The 20,055-nt window shown below is 41.8% G+C and overlaps 5 non-coding genes across 5 annotated transcripts; all 5 read left to right on the top strand.

Annotated features, from left to right (window-relative positions):
• Positions 1–964: 964 nt before the first annotated feature.
• trnap-ugg (transfer RNA proline (anticodon UGG)) lies at positions 965–1,036 on the top strand. The gene has a single exon. It is a non-coding gene; the product is annotated as a tRNA-Pro (tRNA).
• An 890-nt stretch (positions 1,037–1,926) lies between these two features.
• trnap-cgg (transfer RNA proline (anticodon CGG)) lies at positions 1,927–1,998 on the top strand. Its single transcript has one exon. It is a non-coding gene; the product is annotated as a tRNA-Pro (tRNA).
• A 770-nt stretch (positions 1,999–2,768) lies between these two features.
• trnap-agg (transfer RNA proline (anticodon AGG)) lies at positions 2,769–2,840 on the top strand. The gene has a single exon. It is a non-coding gene; the product is annotated as a tRNA-Pro (tRNA).
• A 1,852-nt stretch (positions 2,841–4,692) lies between these two features.
• trnap-cgg (transfer RNA proline (anticodon CGG)) lies at positions 4,693–4,764 on the top strand. Its single transcript has one exon. It is a non-coding gene; the product is annotated as a tRNA-Pro (tRNA).
• An 890-nt stretch (positions 4,765–5,654) lies between these two features.
• Positions 5,655–5,726, top strand: trnap-ugg (transfer RNA proline (anticodon UGG)). Its single transcript has one exon. It is a non-coding gene; the product is annotated as a tRNA-Pro (tRNA).
• The last annotated feature ends 14,329 nt before the right edge of the window (positions 5,727–20,055 follow it).

The following is a 20,055-nucleotide window of genomic DNA, read 5'->3' as shown; positions in this document are numbered from 1 at the left end:
GTGGCTCGTTGGTCTAGGCGTATGATTCTCGCGTAGGGTGCGAGAGGTCCCGGGTTCAAATCCCGGACGAGCCCCCTTAAAATCACAAGCTCTAAGCTTCATGGAATTCTTTGCTAAGACACATTCCTTCTGGGACATTGTAAATGTGTTGTGTGCCAAACCTTTCAATGTGATCTGTGACACCAATTTGTCTTTCTAAAATAACCTTTTTGATTTTGTGAAAGAGTCACTCTCATGACTCATTGAGTGATGCCATTGACTGCACAGTCCCTGCCACGCAATCTGTATATGTCACATTTTGAGATTGCCTTGGAAACCTTACTGGGCAGGTACTAAAAAAATACCTGTAACCAGGTACTATCACCTAATGGAAACTCTAAAGATCGAGCTGAGTCAAGTTAAGCCAAGCTAGGTAGGTGCAAGTGGAAAAGGGCTATTAGAGATCACAAAGTCTGATCGAAATTGAGGCCATTCAATTTCGGTGTAAAGACGTTAAACTACATATGTGAAGGTCTCATAATGGTTTCACCTGAAACCTCTGCTGATAATCACCCACGCCTTTTTTCCACCCTTGGCTCATGTGATGTGTTTCATAGTTGGTCAACGACCCTGGTAAAGACTACCCGCTCTGGGTTTTAAATACCTGGGACTCTCCAACGTTTAGTTTTAGATCTAACGAAGGTTCTCAGAGGAGAGGTGAAAGGTCTTCAAGGCACTTAGAGAATTCCAGCTGCTTTCTTTCAAAGCTCATCAGACTACCATGACGTGGATGACTGGGAACCCTTTTTTCTCATTCACTGTGTGCAGTCCCTCTGGAGTCATCCCTGTTGGAGCTTGTCAGTAGCAAAGGCCTGAAGGTACAAAAATGAATACTGAAGAGAGCTTAAAAACATTCCTGCTTGAATTTGAAGGCCGATTTAAGTCTATCCTTTCAGAGTTGCAGACTTAAACAGAAGCTTCCTGTGGCTCGTTGGTCTAGGCGTATGATTCTCGCTTTGGGTGCGAGAGGTCCCGGGTTCAAATCCCGGACGAGCCCCCTTAAAATCACAAGCTCTTAGCTTCATGGAATTCTTTGGTAAGACACATTCCTTCTGGGGCATTGTAAATGTGTTGTGTGCCAAACCTTTCAATGTGATGTGTGACACCAATTTGTCTTTCTAAAATAACGTTTTTGATTTTGTGAAGGAGTCACTCTCATGACCCATTGAGTGATGCCATTGACTGCACAGTCCCTGCCACGCAATCTGTATATGTCACATTTTGAGATTGCCTTGGAAACCTTACTGGGCAGGTACTAAAATATACCTGTTACCAGGTACTATCACCTAATGGAAACTTTAAAGATCGGGCTGAGTCAAGTTAAGCCAAGCTAGGTAGGTGCAAGTGGAAAAGGGCTATTAGAGATCACAAAGTCTGACCGAAATTGAGGCCATTCAATTTCGGTGTAAAGACGTTAAACTACATATGTGAAGGTCTCATAATGGTTTCACCTGAAACCTCTGCTGATAATCACCCACGCCTTTTTTCCACCCCTTGGCTCATGTGATGTGTTTCATAGTTGTTCAACGACCCTGATAAAGACAACCCACTCTGGGTTTTAAATACCTGGGACTCTCCAACGTTTAGTTTTAGATCTAACGAAGGTTCTCAGAGGAGAGGTGAAAGGTCTTCAAGGCACTTAGAGAATTCCAGCTGCTTTCTTTCAAAGCTCATCAGACTACCATGACGTGGATGACTGGGAACCCTTTTTTCTCATTCACTGTGTGCAGTCCCTCTGGAGTCATCCCTGTTGGAGCTTGTCAGTAGCAAAGGCCTGAAGGTACAAAAATGAATACTGAAGAGAGCTTAACACCATTCCTGCTTGAATTTGAAGGCCGATATAAGTCTATCCTTTCAGAGTTGAAGCGTTAAGCACATGCTACCTGTGGCTCGTTGGTCTAGGCGTATGATTCTCGCTTCGGGTGCGAGAGGTCCCGGGTTCAAATCCCGGACGAGCCCCCTTAAAATCACAACTTCTTACCTTCATGGAATTCTTTGGTAAGACACATTCCTTCTGGGTCATTTTAAATGTGTTGGGTGCCGAACGACTCAATGTGATCTGTGACACCAATTTGTCTTTCTAAAATAACGTTTTTGATTTTGTGAAAGAGTCACTCTCATGACCCATTGAGTGATGCCATTGACTGCACAGTCCCTCCCACGCAATCTGTATATGTCACATTTTGAGATTGCCTTGGAAACCTTACTGGGCAGGTACTAAAATATACCTGTTACCAGGTACTATCACCTAATGGAAACTTTAAAGATCAGGCTGAGTCAAGTTAAGCCAAGCTAGGTAGGTGCAAGTGGAAAAGGGCTATTAGAGATCACAAAGTCTGATCGAAATTGAGGCCATTCAATTTCGGTGTAAAGACGTTAAACTACATATGTGAAGGTCTCATAATGGTTTCACCTGAAACCTCTGCTGATAATCACCCACGCCTTTTTTCCACCCCTTGGCTCATGTGATGTGTTTCATAGTTGTTCAACGACCCTGGTAAAGACAACCCCCTCTGGGGTTTAAATACCTGGGACTCTCCAACGTTTAGTTTTAGATCTAACGAAGGTTCTCAGAGGAGAGGTGAAAGGTCTTCAAGGCACTTAGAGAATTCCAGCTGCTTTCTTTCAAAGCTCATCAGACTACCATGACGTGGATGACTGGGAACCCTTTTTTCTCATTCACTGTGTGCAGTCCCTCTGGAGTCATCGCTTAAAAGGAGGCTTCCTGTGGCTCGTTGGTCTAGGCGTATGATTCTCGCTTAGGGTGCGAGAGGTCCCGGGTTCAAATCCCGGACGAGCCCCCTTAAAATCACAAGCTCTAAGCTTCATGGAATTCTTTGCTAAGACACATTCCTTCTGGGACATTGTAAATGTGTTGTGTGCCAAACCTTTCAATGTGATCTGTGACACCAATTTGTCTTTCTAAAATAACCTTTTTGATTTTGTGAAAGAGTCACTCTCATGACTCATTGAGTGATGCCATTGACTGCACAGTCCCTGCCACGCAATCTGTATATGTCACATTTTGAGATTGCCTTGGAAACCTTACTGGGCAGGTACTAAAAAAATACCTGTAACCAGGTACTATCACCTAATGGAAACTCTAAAGATCGAGCTGAGTCAAGTTAAGCCAAGCTAGGTAGGTGCAAGTGGAAAAGGGCTATTAGAGATCACAAAGTCTGATCGAAATTGAGGCCATTCAATTTCGGTGTAAAGACGTTAAACTACATATGTGAAGGTCTCATAATGGTTTCACCTGAAACCTCTGCTGATAATTACCCACGCCTTTTTTCCACCCTTGGCTCATGTGATGTGTTTCATAGTTGGTCAACGACCCTGGTAAAGACTACCCGCTCTGGGTTTTAAATACCTGGGACTCTCCAACGTTTAGTTTTAGATCTAACGAAGGTTCTCAGAGGAGAGGTGAAAGGTCTTCAAGGCACTTAGAGAATTCCAGCTGCTTTCTTTCAAAGCTCATCAGACTACCATGACGTGGATGACTGGGAACCCTTTTTTCTCATTCACTGTGTGCAGTCCCTCTGGAGTCATCCCTGTTGGAGCTTGTCAGTAGCAAAGGCCTGAAGGTACAAAAATGAATACTGAAGAGAGCTTAAAAACATTCCTGCTTGAATTTGAAGGCCGATTTAAGTCTATCCTTTCAGAGTTGCAGACTTAAACGCAGGCTTCCTGTGGCTCGTTGGTCTAGGCGTATGATTCTCGCTTTGGGTGCGAGATGTCCCGGGTTCAAATCCAGGACGAGCCCCCTTAAAATCACAAGATCTTAGCTTCATGGAATTCTTTGGTAAGACACATTCCTTCTGGGGCATTGTAAATGTGTTGTGTGCCAAACCTTTCAATGTGATGTGTGACACCAATTTGTCTTTCTAAAATAACGTTTTTGATTTTGTGAAGGAGTCACTCTCATGACCCATTGAGTCATGCCATTGACTGCACAGTCCCTGCCACGCAATCTGTATATGTCACATTTTGAGATTGCCTTGGAAACCTTACTGGGCAGGTACTAAAATATACCGGTTACCAGGTACTATCACCTAATGGAAACTTTAAAGATCGGGCTGAGTCAAGTTAAGCCAAGCTATGTAGGTGCAAGTGGAAAAGGGCTATTAGAGATCACAAAGTCTGATCGAAATTGAGGCCATTCAATTTCGGTGTAAAGACGTTAAACTACATATGTGAAGGTCTCATAATGGTTTCACCTGAAACCTCTGCTGATAATCACCCACGCCTTTTTTCCACCCCTTGGCTCATGTGATGTGTTTCATAGTTGTTCAACGACCCTGATAAAGACAACCCACTCTGGGTTTTAAATACCTGGGACTCTCCAACGTTTAGTTTTAGATCTAACGAAGGTTCTCAGAGGAGAGGTGAAAGGTCTTCAAGGCACTTAGAGAATTCCAGCTGCTTTCTTTCAAAGCTCATCAGACTACCATGACCTGGATGACTGGGAACCCTTTTTTCTCATTCACTGTGTGCAGTCCCTCTGGAGTCATCGCTGTTGGAGCTTGTCAGTAGCAAAGTCCTGAAGGTACAAAAATGAATACTGAAGAGAGCTTAACACCATTCCTGCTTGAATTTGAAGGCCGATATAAGTCTATCCTTTCAGAGTTGAAGCGTTAAGCACATGCTACCTGTGGCTCGTTGGTCTAGGCGTATGATTCTCGCTTCGGGTGCGAGAGGTCCCGGGTTCAAATCCCGGACGAGTCCCCTTAAAATCACAACTTCTTACCTTCATGGAATTCTTTGGTAAGACACATTCCTTCTGGGTCATTTTAAATGTGTTGGGTGCCAAACGACTCAATGTGATCTGTCACACCAATTTGTCTTTCTAAAATAACGTTTTTGATTTTGTGAAGGAGTCACTCTCATGACCCATTGAGTCATGCCATTGACTGCACAGTCCCTCCCACGCAATCTGTATATGTCACATTTTGAGATTGCCTTGGAAACCTTACTGGGCAGGTACTAAAATATACCTGTTACCAGGTACTATCACCTAATGGAAACTTTAAAGATCGGGCTGAGTCAAGTTAAGCCAAGCTAGGTAGGTGCAAGTGGAAAAGGGCTATTAGAGATCACAAAGTCTGATCGAAATTGAGGCCATTCAATTTCGGTGTAAAGACGTTAAACTACATATGTGAAGGTCTCATAATGGTTTCACCTGAAACCTCTGCTGATAATCACCCACGCCTTTTTTCCACCCCTTGGCTCATGTGATGTGTTTCATAGTTGCTCAACGACCCTGGTAAAGACAACCCCCTCTGGGGTTTAAATACCTGGGACTCTCCAACGTTTAGTTTTAGATCTAACGAAGGTTCTCAGAGGAGAGGTGAAAGGTCTTCAAGGCACTTAGAGAATTCCAGCTGCTTTCTTTCAAAGCTCATCAGACTACCATGACGTGGATGACTGGGAACCCTTTTTTCTCATTCACTGTGTGCAGTCCCTCTGGAGTCATCGCTGTTGGAGCTTGTCAGTAGCAAAGTCCTGAAGGTACAAAAATGAATACTGAAGAGAGCTTAACACCATTCCTGCTTGAATTTGAAGGCCGATTTAAGTCTATCCCTTCAGAGTTGCAGACTTAAACGGAGGCTTCCTGTGGCTCGTTGGTCTAGGCGTATGATTCTCGCTTAGGGTGCGAGAGGTCCCGGGTTCAAATCCCGGACGAGCCCCCTTAAAATCACAAGCTCTAAGCTTCATGGAATTCTTTGCTAAGACACATTCCTTCTGGGGCATTGTAAATGTGTTGGGTGCCAAACGACTCAATGTGATCTGTGACACCAATTTGTCTTTCTAAAATAACCTTTTTGATTTTGTGAAAGAGTCACTCTCATGACTCATTGAGTGATGCCATTGACTGCACAGTCCCTGCCACGCAATCTGTATATGTCACATTTTGAGATTGACTTGGAAACCTTACTGGGCAGGTACTAAAAAAATACCTGTAACCAGGTACTATCCCCTAATGGAAACTCTAAAGATCGAGCTGAGTCAAGTTAAGCTAAGCCAGGTAGGTGCAAGTGGAAAAGGGCTATTAGAGATCACAAAGTCTGATCGAAATTGAGGCCATTCAATTTCGGTATAAAGACGTTAAACTACATATGTGAAGGTCTCATAATGGTTTCACCTGAAACCTCTGCTGATAATTACCCACGCCTTTTTTCCACCCTTGGCTCATGTGATGTGTTTCATAGTTGGTCAACGACCCTGGTAAAGACAACCCGCTCTGGGTTTTAAATACCTGGGACTCTCCAACGTTTAGTTTTAGATCTAACGAAGGTTCTCAGAGGAGAGGTGAAAGGTCTTCAAGGCACTTAGAGAATTCCAGCTGCTTTCTTTCAAAGCTCATCAGACTACCATGACCTGGATGACTGGGAACCCTTTTTTCTCATTCACTGTGTGCAGTCCCTCTGGAGTCATCCCTGTTGGAGCTTGTCAGTAGCAAAGGCCTGAAGGTACAAAAATGAATACTGAAGAGAGCTTAACACCATTCCTGCTTGAATTTGAAGGCCGATTTAAGTCTATCCTTTCAGAGTTGCAGACTTAAACGCAGGCTTCCTGTTGGTCTAGGCGTATGATTCTCGCTTTGGGTGCGAGAGGTCCCGGGTTCAAATCCCGGACGAGCCCCCTTAAAATCACAAGCTCTTAGCTTCATGGAATTCTTTGGTAAGACACATTCCTTCTGGGGCATTGTAAATGTGTTGTGTGCCAAACCTTTCAATGTGATGTGTGACACCAATTTGTCTTTCTAAAATAACGTTTTTGATTTTGTGAAGGAGTCACTCTAATGACCCATTGAGTGATGCCATTGACTGCACAGTCCCTGCCACGCAATCTGTATATGTCACATTTTGAGATTGCCTTGGAAACCTTACTGGGCAGGTACTAAAATATACCTGTTACCAGGTACTATCACCTAATGGAAACTTTAAAGATCGGGCTGAGTCAAGTTAAGCCAAGCTAGGTAGGTGCAAGTGGAAAAGGGCTATTAGAGATCACAAAGTCTGATCGAAATTGAGGCCATTCAATTTCGGTGTAAAGACGTTAAACTACATATGTGAAGGTCTCATAATGGTTTCACCTGAAACCTCTGCTGATAATCACCCACGCCTTTTTTCTACCCCTTGGCTCATGTGATGTGTTTCATAGTTGTTCAACGACCCTGATAAAGACAACCCACTCTGGGTTTTAAATACCTGGGACTCTCCAACGTTTAGTTTTAGATCTAACGAAGGTTCTCAGAGGAGAGGTGAAAGGTCTTCAAGGCACTTAGAGAATTCCAGCTGCTTTCTTTCAAAGCTCATCAGACTACCATGACCTGGATGACTGGGAACCCTTTTTTCTCATTCACTGTGTGCAGTCCCTCTGGAGTCATCCCTGTTGGAGCTTGTCAGTAGCAAAGGCCTGAAGGTACAAAAATGAATACTGAAGAGAGCTTAACACCATTCCTGCTTGAATTTGAAGGCCGATATAAGTCTATCCTTTCAGAGTTGAAGCGTTAAGCACATGCTACCTGTGGCTCGTTGGTCTAGGCGTATGATTCTCGCTTCGGGTGCGAGAGGTCCCGTGTTCAAATCCCGGACGAGCCCCCTTAAAATCACAACTTCTTACCTTCATGGAATTCTTTGGTAAGACACATTCCTTCTGGGGCATTGTAAATGTGTTGTGTGCCAAACGACTCAATGTGATCTGTGACACCAATTAGTCTTTCTAAAATAACCTTTTTGATTTTGTGAAAGAGTCACTCTCATGACTCATTGAGTGATGCCATTGACTGCACAGTCCCTCCCACGCAATCTGTATATGTCACATTTTGAGATTGCCTTGGAAACCTTACTGGGCAGGTACTAAAAACATACCTGTAACCAGGTACTATCACCTAATGGAAACTCTAAAGATCGAGCTGAGTCAAGTTAAGCCAAGCTAGGTAGGTGCAAGTGGAAAAGGGCTATTAGAGATCACAAAGTCTGATCGAAATTGAGGCCATTCAATTTCGATGTAAAGACGTTAAACTACATATGTGAAGGTCTCATAATGGTTTCACCTGAAACCTCTGCTGATAATTACCCACGCCTTTTTTCCACCCTTGGCTCATGTGATGTGTTTCATAGTTGGTCAACGACCCTGGTAAAGACTACCCGCTCTGGGTTTTAAATACCTGGGACTCTCCAACGTTTAGTTTTAGATCTAACGAAGGTTCTCAGAGGAGAGGTGAAAGGTCTTCAAGGCACTTAGAGAATTCCAGCTGCTTTCTTTCAAAGCTCATCAGACTACCATGACGTGGATGACTGGGAACCCTTTTTTCTCATTCACTGTGTGCAGTCCCTCTGGAGTCATCCCTGTTGGAGCTTGTCAGTAGCAAAGGCCTGAAGGTACAAAAATGAATACTGAAGAGAGCTTAAAAACATTCCTGCTTGAATTTGAAGGCCGATTTAAGTCTATCCTTTCAGAGTTGCAGACTTAAACGCAGGCTTCCTGTGGCTCGTTGGTCTAGGCGTATGATTCTCGCTTAGGGTGCAAGAGGTCCCGGGTTCAAATCCTGGACGAGCCCCCTTAAAATCACAAGCTCTTAGCTTCATGGAATTCTTTGGTAAGACACATTCCTTCTGGGGCATTGTAAATGTGTTGTGTGCCAAACCTTTCAATGTGATGTGTGACACCAATTTGTCTTTCTAAAACAACCTTTTTGATTTTGTGAAGGAGTCACTCTCATGACCCATTGAGTGATGCCATTGACTGCACAGTCCCTCCCACGCAATCTGTATATGTCACATTTTGAGATTGCCTTGGAAACCTTACTGGGCAGGTACTAAAATATACCTGTTACCAGGTACTATCACCTAATGGAAACTTTAAAGATCGGGCTGAGTCAAGTTAAGCCAAGCTAGGTAGGTGCAAGTGGAAAAGGGCTATTAGAGATCACAAAGTCTGATCGAAATTGAGGCCATTCAATTTCGGTGTAAAGACGTTAAACTACATATGTGAAGGTCTCATAATGGTTTGACCTCTGCTGATAATTACCCACACCTTTTTTCCACCCCTTGGCTCATGTGATGTGTTTCATAGTTGGTCAACGACCCTGGTAAAGACAACCCGCTCTGGGTTTTAAATACCTGGGACTCTCCAACGTTTAGTTTTAGATCTAACGAAGGTTCTCAGAGGAGAGGTGAAAGGTCTTCAATGCACTTAGAGAATTCCAGCTGCTTTCTTTCAAAGCTCATCAGACTACCATGACGTGGATGACTGGGAACCCTTTTTTCTCATTCACTGTGTGCAGTCCCTCTGGAGTCATCGCTGTTGGAGCTTGTCAGTAGCAAATCCTGAAGGTACAAAAATGAATACTGAAGAGAGCTTAACACCATTCCTGCTTGAATTTGAAGGCCGATATAAGTCTATCCTTTCAGAGTTGAAGAGTTAAGGACATGCTACCTGTGGATCGTTGGTCTAGGTGTATGATTCTCGCTTTGGGTGCGAGAGGTCCCGGGTTCAAATCCCGGACGAGCCCCCTTAAAATCACAAGCTCTTAGCTTCATGGAATTCTTTGGTAAGACACATTCCTTCTGGGGCATTGTAAATGTGTTGTGTGCCAAACCTTTCAATGTTATGTGTGACACCAATTTGTCTTTCTAAAATAAGGTTTTTGATTTTGTGAAGGAGTCACTCTCATGACCCATTGAGTGATGCCATTGACTGCACAGTCCCTCCCACGCAATCTGTATATGTCACATTTTGAGATTGCCTTGGAAACCTTACTGGGCAGGTACTAAAATATACCTGTTACCAGGTACTATCACCTAATGGAAACTTTAAAGATCGGGCTGAGTCAAGTTAAGCCAAGCTAGGTAGGTGCAAGTGGAAAAGGGCTATTAGAGATCACAAAGTCTGATCGAAATTGAGGCCATTCAATTTCGGTGTAAAGACGTTAAACTACATATGTGAAGGTCTCATAATGGTTTCACCTGAAACCTCTGCTGATAATTACCCACGCCTTTTTTCCACCCTTGGCTCATGTGATGTGTTTCATAGTTGGTCAACGACCCTGGTAAAGACAACCCCCTCTGGGGTTTAAATACCTGGGACTCTCCAACGTTTAGTTTTAGATCTAACGAAGGTTCTCAGAGGAGAGGTGAAAGGTCTTCAAGGCACTTAGAGAATTCCAGCTGCTTTCTTTCAAAGCTCATCAGACTACCATGACGTGGATGACTGGGAACCCTTTTTTCTCATTCACTGTGTGCAGTCCCTCTGGAGTCATCCCTGTTGGAGCTTGTCAGTAGCAAAGGCCTGAAGGTACAAAAATGAATACTGAAGAGAGCTTAAAAACATTCCTGCTTGAATTTGAAGGCCGATTTAAGTCTATCCTTTCAGAGTTGCAGACTTAAACGCAGGCTTCCTGTGGCTCGTTGGTCTAGGCGTATGATTCTCGCTTTGGGTGCGAGAGGTCCCGGTTCAAATCCCGGACGAGCCCCCTTAAAATCACAAGCTCTTAGCTTCATGGAATTCTTTGGTAAGACACATTCCTTCTGGGGCATTGTAAATGTGTTGTGTACCAAACCTTTCAATGTGATGTGTGACACCAATTTGTCTTTCTAAAATAACCTTTTTGATTTTGTGAAAGAGTCACTCTCATGACTCATTGAGTGATGCCATTGATTGCACAGTCCCTCCCACGCAATCTGTATATGTCACATTTTGAGATTGCCTTGGAAACCTTACTGGGCAGGTAGAAAAACATACCTGGGACCTTCCACCATTTAGATTTAGAACCAACAAAGGTTCTCAGATGAGAGGTGAAATGTGTTATACTGGGCATACACAGTGCAATTTTTGGCTCCTTTCGAGCCGATTTTTCAGTCTTGCGACCGTTTTGGTGATCGGCCCCAGTTTCGCCTTCATCGTGTGTCGTGCATCATGTAGTATACCTGGGGCAACGAGAAGCGATTAATCCCCCGCGTTTTTTTTCACACAGCTGAATAAATGTGACACAGAAAACTGATTAAACAGAACTGTGAGATGGTTGAGAAATTACAACAGTGTTCTGTTATATCTGAAGGTTAGACCGTCCAATTTTCACAGCCGTTTACTTCACGTTTCTGTGCCTACCTGATCTTCTAAGGACCTGGCCCAGATAGACTGCGAAGTCCGGGTCTTCAGGATGATGCAGCCATGTTAAACCACAGTAAATAGCGATAGCATACATGTGGTGTGTGTGTGGTTGTCTGCCTCTTATAACTCCAGTGATTTTCCTGCATTTGAAATCCTGTGTGATCTTGTGAATTTACTGAATCCAGCAACTAACCACTCTTTCTAGATTGTATCAAATCATCTCAATAAAAACAAATACAGTTGATGAATTTCATAGAGATCCTACATGATTTAATTACCTTCACCATAGAAACATGAAATTATTTTTTTCAAATTACAAAGTAGACTTTTGTAAATGTGACAACCACCCAATTTCCTTTTTTGAGTGTACAGTTGTGAGTCAAAGCAGCCACATGAGTCATTTTAAGTATTAACAGTATGCAAATTGAGTTATCACTGAGTGTCATGAGCTGATTTGCTGCTATTGTTTGACCCAAACATGCCACAATCTGAGGAAACGCACATTTAACAGCCGATTCTTTCCACACGGTGAATGTTAAATAAGCTGATTCTTATAATCTACCTGAGCACTCAGAGCGCCACATTCATCCATTCACAAGCGCATATTCTAACATACACATGCATTCATAGTCCGATGTATAGATCAGAGAGTTACTTGGGGTTGATAACGTTCCCAATGATGTTTGGCATGCAGACTGGAGCAGCCAGGGCGAAACCACTGACCTCCCGATGTAGATAGGACCTGCTCCACCATTGTTGTTGTTATCATTATTATCGCTACACAGTTGTTTTAGACAAACAGCTACAAGATAAAGTTTGAACTCTTAATGATGGATATGTTGACTTGCAGTTGAACTTGGTGTTGCCCAAGTAATCCCATCCAACACACACAGCAGTGAGAGGGCGAGCCAATGAACAAACAGGACAGAGGGTGAACATTTGCTGATTTTAAGGAACTCTAACCTTTTGGTTTGTTTCTTCTTCTCCACTTATTCTTTTGCTCAATTTATTTCAGTCATGTAAACAATGGTTGAAATAAAAGAAGGTCATTTCAGAAAAAGAAAAAAGAAATACCATGCAGAATGAGGATATTAATGCTATCATCCATACTGTTGTCGTCTTTCAGCTGAGAATCACATGGACACAATGCCAAACCACTGTTTTCTGATTCAGTCAGATTACTTTGGTTAGGTGATGTATGACCTTGGTCTCAGTATGATTTCCTTTAACACAATTACCTGTTGGTGCTATTTACTTGGTGCTTAGAGGGGGGACCGAAAAAATGACCTAATTCCAGTGCACATGATGCTTCTTTGTACAAACACAGTGCATGCTGAGGAAGGATGAGTAACAGGGTGTTGTTATAAAGACAGACAGGATGTGACCTGCAGGAAGAGGAAGTGGTCAAGGTGACTGGGGATAGAGGCTCATCCAGATGTTTCTGAGCTGATAGGAGAGCTTCATTATGATACAAATAAGCAGTCGCGCAACTGCCAGTAACTGTACAAGTGTAAATACATCTAACAACAAATTAGACCAAATAGCTGAGGTGGGATTTGTACTGGCTGCTGAGTGTCTTAGAGATCATTTCACTATCCTGGAAGTCACTACTTCTAAGAAATACTATGGCATATTATTTAGTTCTGGTATGAGGAATATTTTTTAAATATTTTCATTTGTTTAGTTCTAATGCAAATCCAATGCTTTTGGCCAACTGCTTTTTTGTTTGTTTTCTGCGCTCAAGGCTTACATTACTTTAAATACTTTTAGCAATACTTCACTCCTGCTAATACATTAATACTTAAAGCACCAAGCCTCACTGAATTGGTGTAACCTTGTGTCAACAGAGAAAGTTGTATATGATAATATAGCATAATTACAGGAAAAGATTAGAGTTGGTTATGAGAGGGGAACTTACATAAGATGTTTCATAAGCTATGGGTATAAAAATCAAATGAATGCTCAGGTGCATGGACAGTGTTGAGTCTTTGGTTAGATTTAGAATGATTCATATGTTGTCTCTGTGACCAGAAGAATCTGTTTGTAATATATCTGACTCCAGCTATAAAATGTTTACTGGCTCCTTTATTGTTTTGATGTTTTCTGCATTGTGTCTTAATTGTACCTTCTATATCACAAAGCTTAAAAACAGAGTTAGGAAAAGCAGTCAGCCAATTGTCTTTCAGGTGCTGTTAGTGTGGTAACTTTGGCCACACGTCTGTCTCTCTGTGTCTGTTGTCTGTCATGCTGCAGATGTCTATATGAGTACACATAATACAGCTAGTAATAATAATAAGAAAAGTAGCATTGTTATTATGATTATGATTATTATTATTATTATGATGATGATGATTATTATTATTATTATTATTGATAGTAAAAATCACAAATTTTTTCTACTTAGTTAAGGAAATGTTTGTTTACTTTTTTCTACTATGTAAACATGGTTACACAGCACAATCACATTGCTTTGTGTTGAGTTTTAGGAGCTTAATAAAAAGGCATTACTCTGAAAATGGCCAGGCCCAAGGACTGGACTGAAAATGAGTTAAAAAGCATCAAACATCCAAGGAAGATTTTGGAAAACCTTTAGAGAGCCAGTAGAACTATTGTCCAAGACTGCTTTAAAAGAATACAAGAAAGTCCGGTTCAAGTCTAAGGGCTGTCTCAAAACCTTTGCACAGTACTGTACACAGTCCAAAATAAGTTTCAAGTTTATCAGCATGGGAACCACCAATCCAGGGGCACCAACAAAGGCCTGTCAACTAGGACAGCCCTACAAATTCCAGTGCCTTAAGAAACTCAGGGTAGATTTCATCCACCTCAGGGCCCCTGAGAAGTTGCTTAACCACCTTAGTGACCTTGGCATGGTGATGGGCGACTCATCCTCCTTATCCTCCACAGAGGACTTGTCCATGGGATTGAGGAAGTCCTCGAAAAATTCCTCCTGGCAATAGCCCCCCCACCCACACTGGACTGAACAGCAAGTGGATCCCTTCTCAGATGAAATAATGTAAGATGCTTTATATCCTGAGTCTGAAGATACAGACACAAAGTTAAAATTTGGGGTACAGGTCAAACACAATGACTACAGATCACTACTGTTCACCCATGTGTTTAAATAAAAGGAAGAGGGTTTCTGTTATGTTTCAGTTAGTACATCGAAACATGCAGCTTCATCTGATTCTGCCCAATTTGCCAGTTTAATAGGTGAGACCAATTTCTCAGAGTCAGTTTAAAATAGGAATTTTTTAACCTTAGATATATATTTCTAAGTGCATCACTGATATCATAATGGATACTTGACTTGCTCGCTTTATTTCAGAGACAGAGACGATAAAAATGAACACGTTTCCATGTCTTACTTTATGGACCAACAACAAACATTTCTGTATTCAGTAATCAATGCAAATTATTAGTTTATGAACAGAACCAAACTGGACAAAGAGAAGAGCTGAGGAGGACCTGCTGCAACATCTCCATGACAGCTGATATTCACAGCTACATGACTCACATGACATGATTACAATCATACGCACAGTTTGTCAGAACACCACAAAAAGGACAGGGCAAGCTGTACTTTACTAGACAGTATAGTTTTAACAATCAACACTTTAACTTTTATAGACTGATGCATTGTATGGTTTTAATTCCATTTTTCCATCGTATTCTGCCCATCATCGGGGGGCTGGAGCGAAGCAGAGTACGCGCTAGCCAGCTCACCAGTCTGTTGCAGGACTAACACAGAGAGACAGACCATTCACATAATTTAGACTCACTAGTGAACCTAACCCTACTAACTGCCTTTGTCCCACAGTCCAAAGACATGCAGTACCCAGAGAGAGCCCACGCAGACACTAAAAGCACATGCAAACTTTACAGAGAAAGGCCCCGACCAGATGGTGGAGTCGAATTCAGGAGGTACAGTGGGGCAAAAAAGTATTTAGTCAGCCACCAATTGTGCAAGTTCCCCCACTTAAAATGATGACAGAGGTCAGTAATTTGCACCAGAGGTACACTTCAACTGTGAGAGACAGAATGTGAAAAAAAAATCCATGAATCCACATGGTAGGATTTGTAAAGAATTTATTCGTAAATCAGGGTGGAAAATAAGTATTTGGTCACCTCAAACAAGGAAAATCTCTGGCTCTCACAGACCTGTAACGTCTTCTGTAAGAAGCTTTTCTGTCCCCCACGCGTTACCTGTATGAATGGCACCTGTTTGAACTCATCATCTGTATAAAAGACACCTGTCCACAGCCTCAAACAGTCAGACTCCAAACTCCGCCATGGCCAAGACCAAAGAGCTTTCGAAGGACACCAGGAAAAGTATTGTAGACCTGCACCAGACTGGGAAGAGTGAATCTACAATAGGCAAGCAGCTTGGTGTGAAAAAATCAACTGTGGGAGCAATCATCAGAAAATGGAAGACATACAAGACCACTGATAATCTCCCACGATCTGGGGCTCCACGCAAGATCTCATCCCGTGGGGTCAAAATGATCATGAGAACGGTGAGCAAAGATCCCAGAACCACACGGGGGGACCTGGTGAATGACCTGCAGAGAGCTGGGACCAAAGTAACAAAGGTCACCATCAGTAACACACTACAACGGCAGGGAATCAAATCCCGCAGTGCCAGACGTGTTCCGCTGCTGAAGCCAGTGCATGTCCAGGCCCGTCTGAAGTTTGCCAGATAGCACATGGATGATACAGCAGAGGATTGGGAGAATGTCATGTGGTCAGATGAAACCAAAGTAGAACTTTTTGGTATAAACTCAACTCGTCGTGTTTGGAGGAAGAAGAATACTGAGTTGCATCCCAAGAACACCATACCTACTGTGAAGCATGGGGGTGGAAACATCATGCTATGGGGCTGTTTTTCTGCCAAGGGGACAGGACGACTGATCCGTGTTAAGGACAGAATGAATGGGGCCATGTATCGTGAGATTTTGAGCCAAAACCTCCTTCCATCAGTGAGAACTTTGAAGATGAAACGAGGCTGGGTCTTCCAACATGACAAAGATCCAAAACACACCGCCCGGGCAACAAAGGAGTGGCTCCGTAAGAAGCATTTGAAAGTCCTGGAGTGGCCTAGCCAGTCTCCAGACCTCAACCCCATAGAAAATCTGTGGCGGGAGTTGAAAGTCCGTGTTGCTCGGCGACAGCCCCAAAACATCACTGCTCTCGAGAAGATCTGCATGGAGGAATGGGCCAAAATACCAGCTACTGTGTGTGCAAACCTGGTAAAGACCTATAGTAAACGTTTGACCTCTGTTATTGCCAACAAAGGTTATGTTACAAAGTATTGAGTTGTATTTTTGTTATTGACCAAATACTTATTTTCCACCCTGATTTACGAATAAATTCTTTACAAATCCTACCATGTGGATTCATGGATTTTTTTTTTCACATTCTGTCTCTCACAGTTGAAGTGTACCTCTGGTGCAAATTACTGACCTCTGTCATCATTTTAGGTGGGGGAACTTGCACAATTGGTGGCTGACTAAATACTTTTTTGCCCCACTGTAGTTGTTAGCAGTGCGCCGCCATGGGTATAAAAGCAAAATTTAAACAATTAAAACAGCCATGACTAAATTGACTCTAGCTAAGCCTGTCGGGTAAATAACAAGATTAAATGCGAAACAGTTAAACTGAAATAGAACTCCAGTTTTAGACCTACAATTTTACAGCTGAGCCACAGCGTCTCCACTGCCTACATGAGCTGTGGCCTGAGCTGCCAGTCATTTCACAACATCCTGCTCAGTCTTGACAATCACTCTGTTCAGTCCACAGCACCAACTCTTTAAGAATCCTAATTTAGTGACAGAGTCCAAGATGAGTTCTTTACAGCAGCATCAGTCAAAAAGTTTTGACTGCCATTTCACTGTGAACTTTAATGATGAAAGAAAGACTCTACAAACTGCAGCTTCTCCTTTATATAGTAACAAAAATCTGCATTGTATATTGTCTTTGATAACTTGCTGGCCACATATTCATTGTTAATGCAATCAGGCATGCCCTTAACCTTCAAATCGCCTACAAATAACATGGTAGCTGCTAGCTGGTGCTGACAAACAGGTTGGGAGTGGGAGGGATACTTCCTGTTTCTCATGAAAATGTGAAAAAATGTGAACCCTTGGGAGGAAGAGAAGACCAGACATATGGACACATTTTACGTGCTTTTACCGGGGAAAGTTAATCCACACGGTTTACAAACTTTTACAGTCATAAGATTATCGCAGACTAACCGTAAAGTCGATTCAGCTGACTAAAATATAGTCGAGTAAAACTAAAATAATGCCTAAATTATGACAAAAACTAAATGATCTTTAGTCAAAAGCTGAGGCTGAAACTAAATCAGAATGTGCTGTCCACTGGCACCTATTGTCTCAATGATTACTCCACATCTGTTTAGCTGTTATCTGTATCCATTTGGGGCAAGCACAAGACTCTCTTTAAGGTGTGTGTGTCGTTTTTCCAACTACTACTACTGCTGCAATGAAGTATCAGGGTTTTTAATACAAGGTAAATGAGCAGGCAGATTCACAATAAATTCAAATGCTAAATTTATAAACTGGAAAAGATGCTTCAGTCTTAATCAAATTATTTTCTGCACCCTTTTCCAAATTCTAACAGTTGTGCCACATCGTTTGCTGCACTGCTCCTACAGAGCCAGTTTTACTTACTAAGGAGGGTGAATACAACAGAAAATAGCAATCCATGCATACTAAAGGGTTCTTAAATCTCAGTTTAGTTTTTAAGAAGATTTACTGAGACTACACCATCATGCTGTGGAAAATGAAAATGAAACCCAAATGAAAAGTTAATTTTCTTTCTTTATCCTTGTTTAGTCAGGACTCCAGATTTTCATTTTGACTTGGCAGGGCGCTGTAAACAGCCAGAGGCAGTCAGTGAGAGTGGTGTGACTGATTTAAGGGGGATCTAAGCCTGAGAGAATCCTTAAATTAGAGAAACAACAGGACTTTGGTGTAAAACGTTTGTGCCCGGTGAAAAGTCTCAAGAACATGGGACGTGATTATTTTTAAAGCTTTTTAAAATCTAAGTAAGAACATGGTTTGAAGATAAACTTCATAAATTGTGTTTCTCAGGCCTGAAGTGGTTGTTTTGGTTGTCAGTTACTATATGGACCAACGGATATGGAAGAGTTCCTTACTTTGTTCCTCATTAGTTTACAACTCATAGACGTTTTTCACGTGGTGAGTCTGAAAGCACAACACTGTCGTGCCTCTTGATTTTGGTAGCAAAAAAAAAAGTGGGGCTGAAAGATAAAAGCTGAAACAAAAAAACAAACACTGGGATTTTCTGATACATTTTATTAATGCTAGTTTTAATGTTGTCCCATTTACAGACTGGTCTGTTACAGGGCTTCTGTGGAACCTTCTGTAGAATTTGTATATTTTGCATCCCGCTCTTAGCATCATTCTATCCGTCTGTCTATGTTTCTCCTTATCTGGGGCCAAGTCACAAATAAGGAGAAAGGCCCAGACCCCATTCTCCCAAACTACCTCCTGAAATGTATTTGGAGGAACAAACTCCTCCTTGTGGGGCAGCAGCTTGTTGGCTGCCTCCTGACGAAGCCAACAAAAGCACTTCTGAGATTCTCAGAGTACAGATGAGATTCTGAGGGCACCAGTTTGCCACCTAAATACGATATGCCTCAAAATTCTGGCCCTGAAAACTATGAACAGAATTTATTAATAAGGACAGCCCTGGCATAGAACAACACCCACCAAGAATGAGTCCGACTTCTTGCTGAGCAAAGCAGAGCAAACTCCCATAGAGCCTCAAATATTCCTTATATTCCTGACGGGGCCAGGTACAGCACCGTGGAAAACGAGTGGCTAGCCATCCAGATGTCAGACTCCCTTAGCTATTACCTCCTGGGCCTCCCCTTCACCCTCTGTTCGGACCACGCTCTGCTGCAGTGGCTCCATTGCATGAAGGATGCCAACGCCCGGATCACACCGTGGTATTTGGCTTTACAGCCTTTTAAGTTCCGAGTGGTCCATGGGCTGGGGGTGCAGACGGTTGTGGATGACTTCCTCTCTCCTCCTCTCTGACACCTTTATTACTATATGCAGTATTGTCTGCTTTTTATACTTATTGGGCAACTTGCTTATTATAGGCTTAAATATATATAGGCTGTACAGTACATAAGATTAAAATTTACATTTTTTATGTCACTGAAATGTTTTATTATTTGAGTTAAAGCCAAAGAGAAGGTTGCAGATAATGTTTACATGAAACGTGTGTATACTTACGGCATCTGGTTTATTTAAGCAGGCATCATATGTTGAAATCTTCAGACTAATGTAGATTATGCATTTCTAATTTATTATTTTTTTGTAATTTTACCAATTTTGTTAATTACCACAGTCATACCTTTTAACTTAATTCTTGTAGATGTGATATAATTATAAAAACATTCATGCCATTTTCCCCATTCAACGTCTATAATTACACAAAATATCCATTAACTAATGAAAAAACCCAATTACAGAAACTTATTTTACTGTCATTTTTGTGTCATTTTACACCCAGTGTATCAATTTTATGTATGTACAGCATAAAACTACAAGTTAAGTTTTATCTTTTAAATAAAAATAGCTGTAAAATTATGTTAATCTTGCAACCATAATTTTTAGTCTTTTTTGTATAAAAATAAATACATTTTCCATAAAAATGTGAAAATCATGTTTATTCACAGGTACCATTTTTTTTCGCAATTTTTTAATTACTTTTTATTTTACTTAGAAAAATTCTGTACATTTATATGAGATATTCTCTTAAATTACAGTTGTTGTTTTTACAGAGTAGATTTGGGGCCCAGTAACATCTTTTACACCAGCAGACGTATCACAGCTCAGTAATTCT

The sequence above is a fragment of the Astatotilapia calliptera genome, chromosome 18, assembly GCF_964374335.1.
Source record: "Astatotilapia calliptera chromosome 18, fAstCal68.1, whole genome shotgun sequence".
NCBI lineage: Eukaryota > Metazoa > Chordata > Actinopteri > Cichliformes > Cichlidae > Astatotilapia > Astatotilapia calliptera.
Note: the sequence above shows the minus strand (reverse complement) of the source record. Positions and strands in the feature narration are given on the sequence as shown.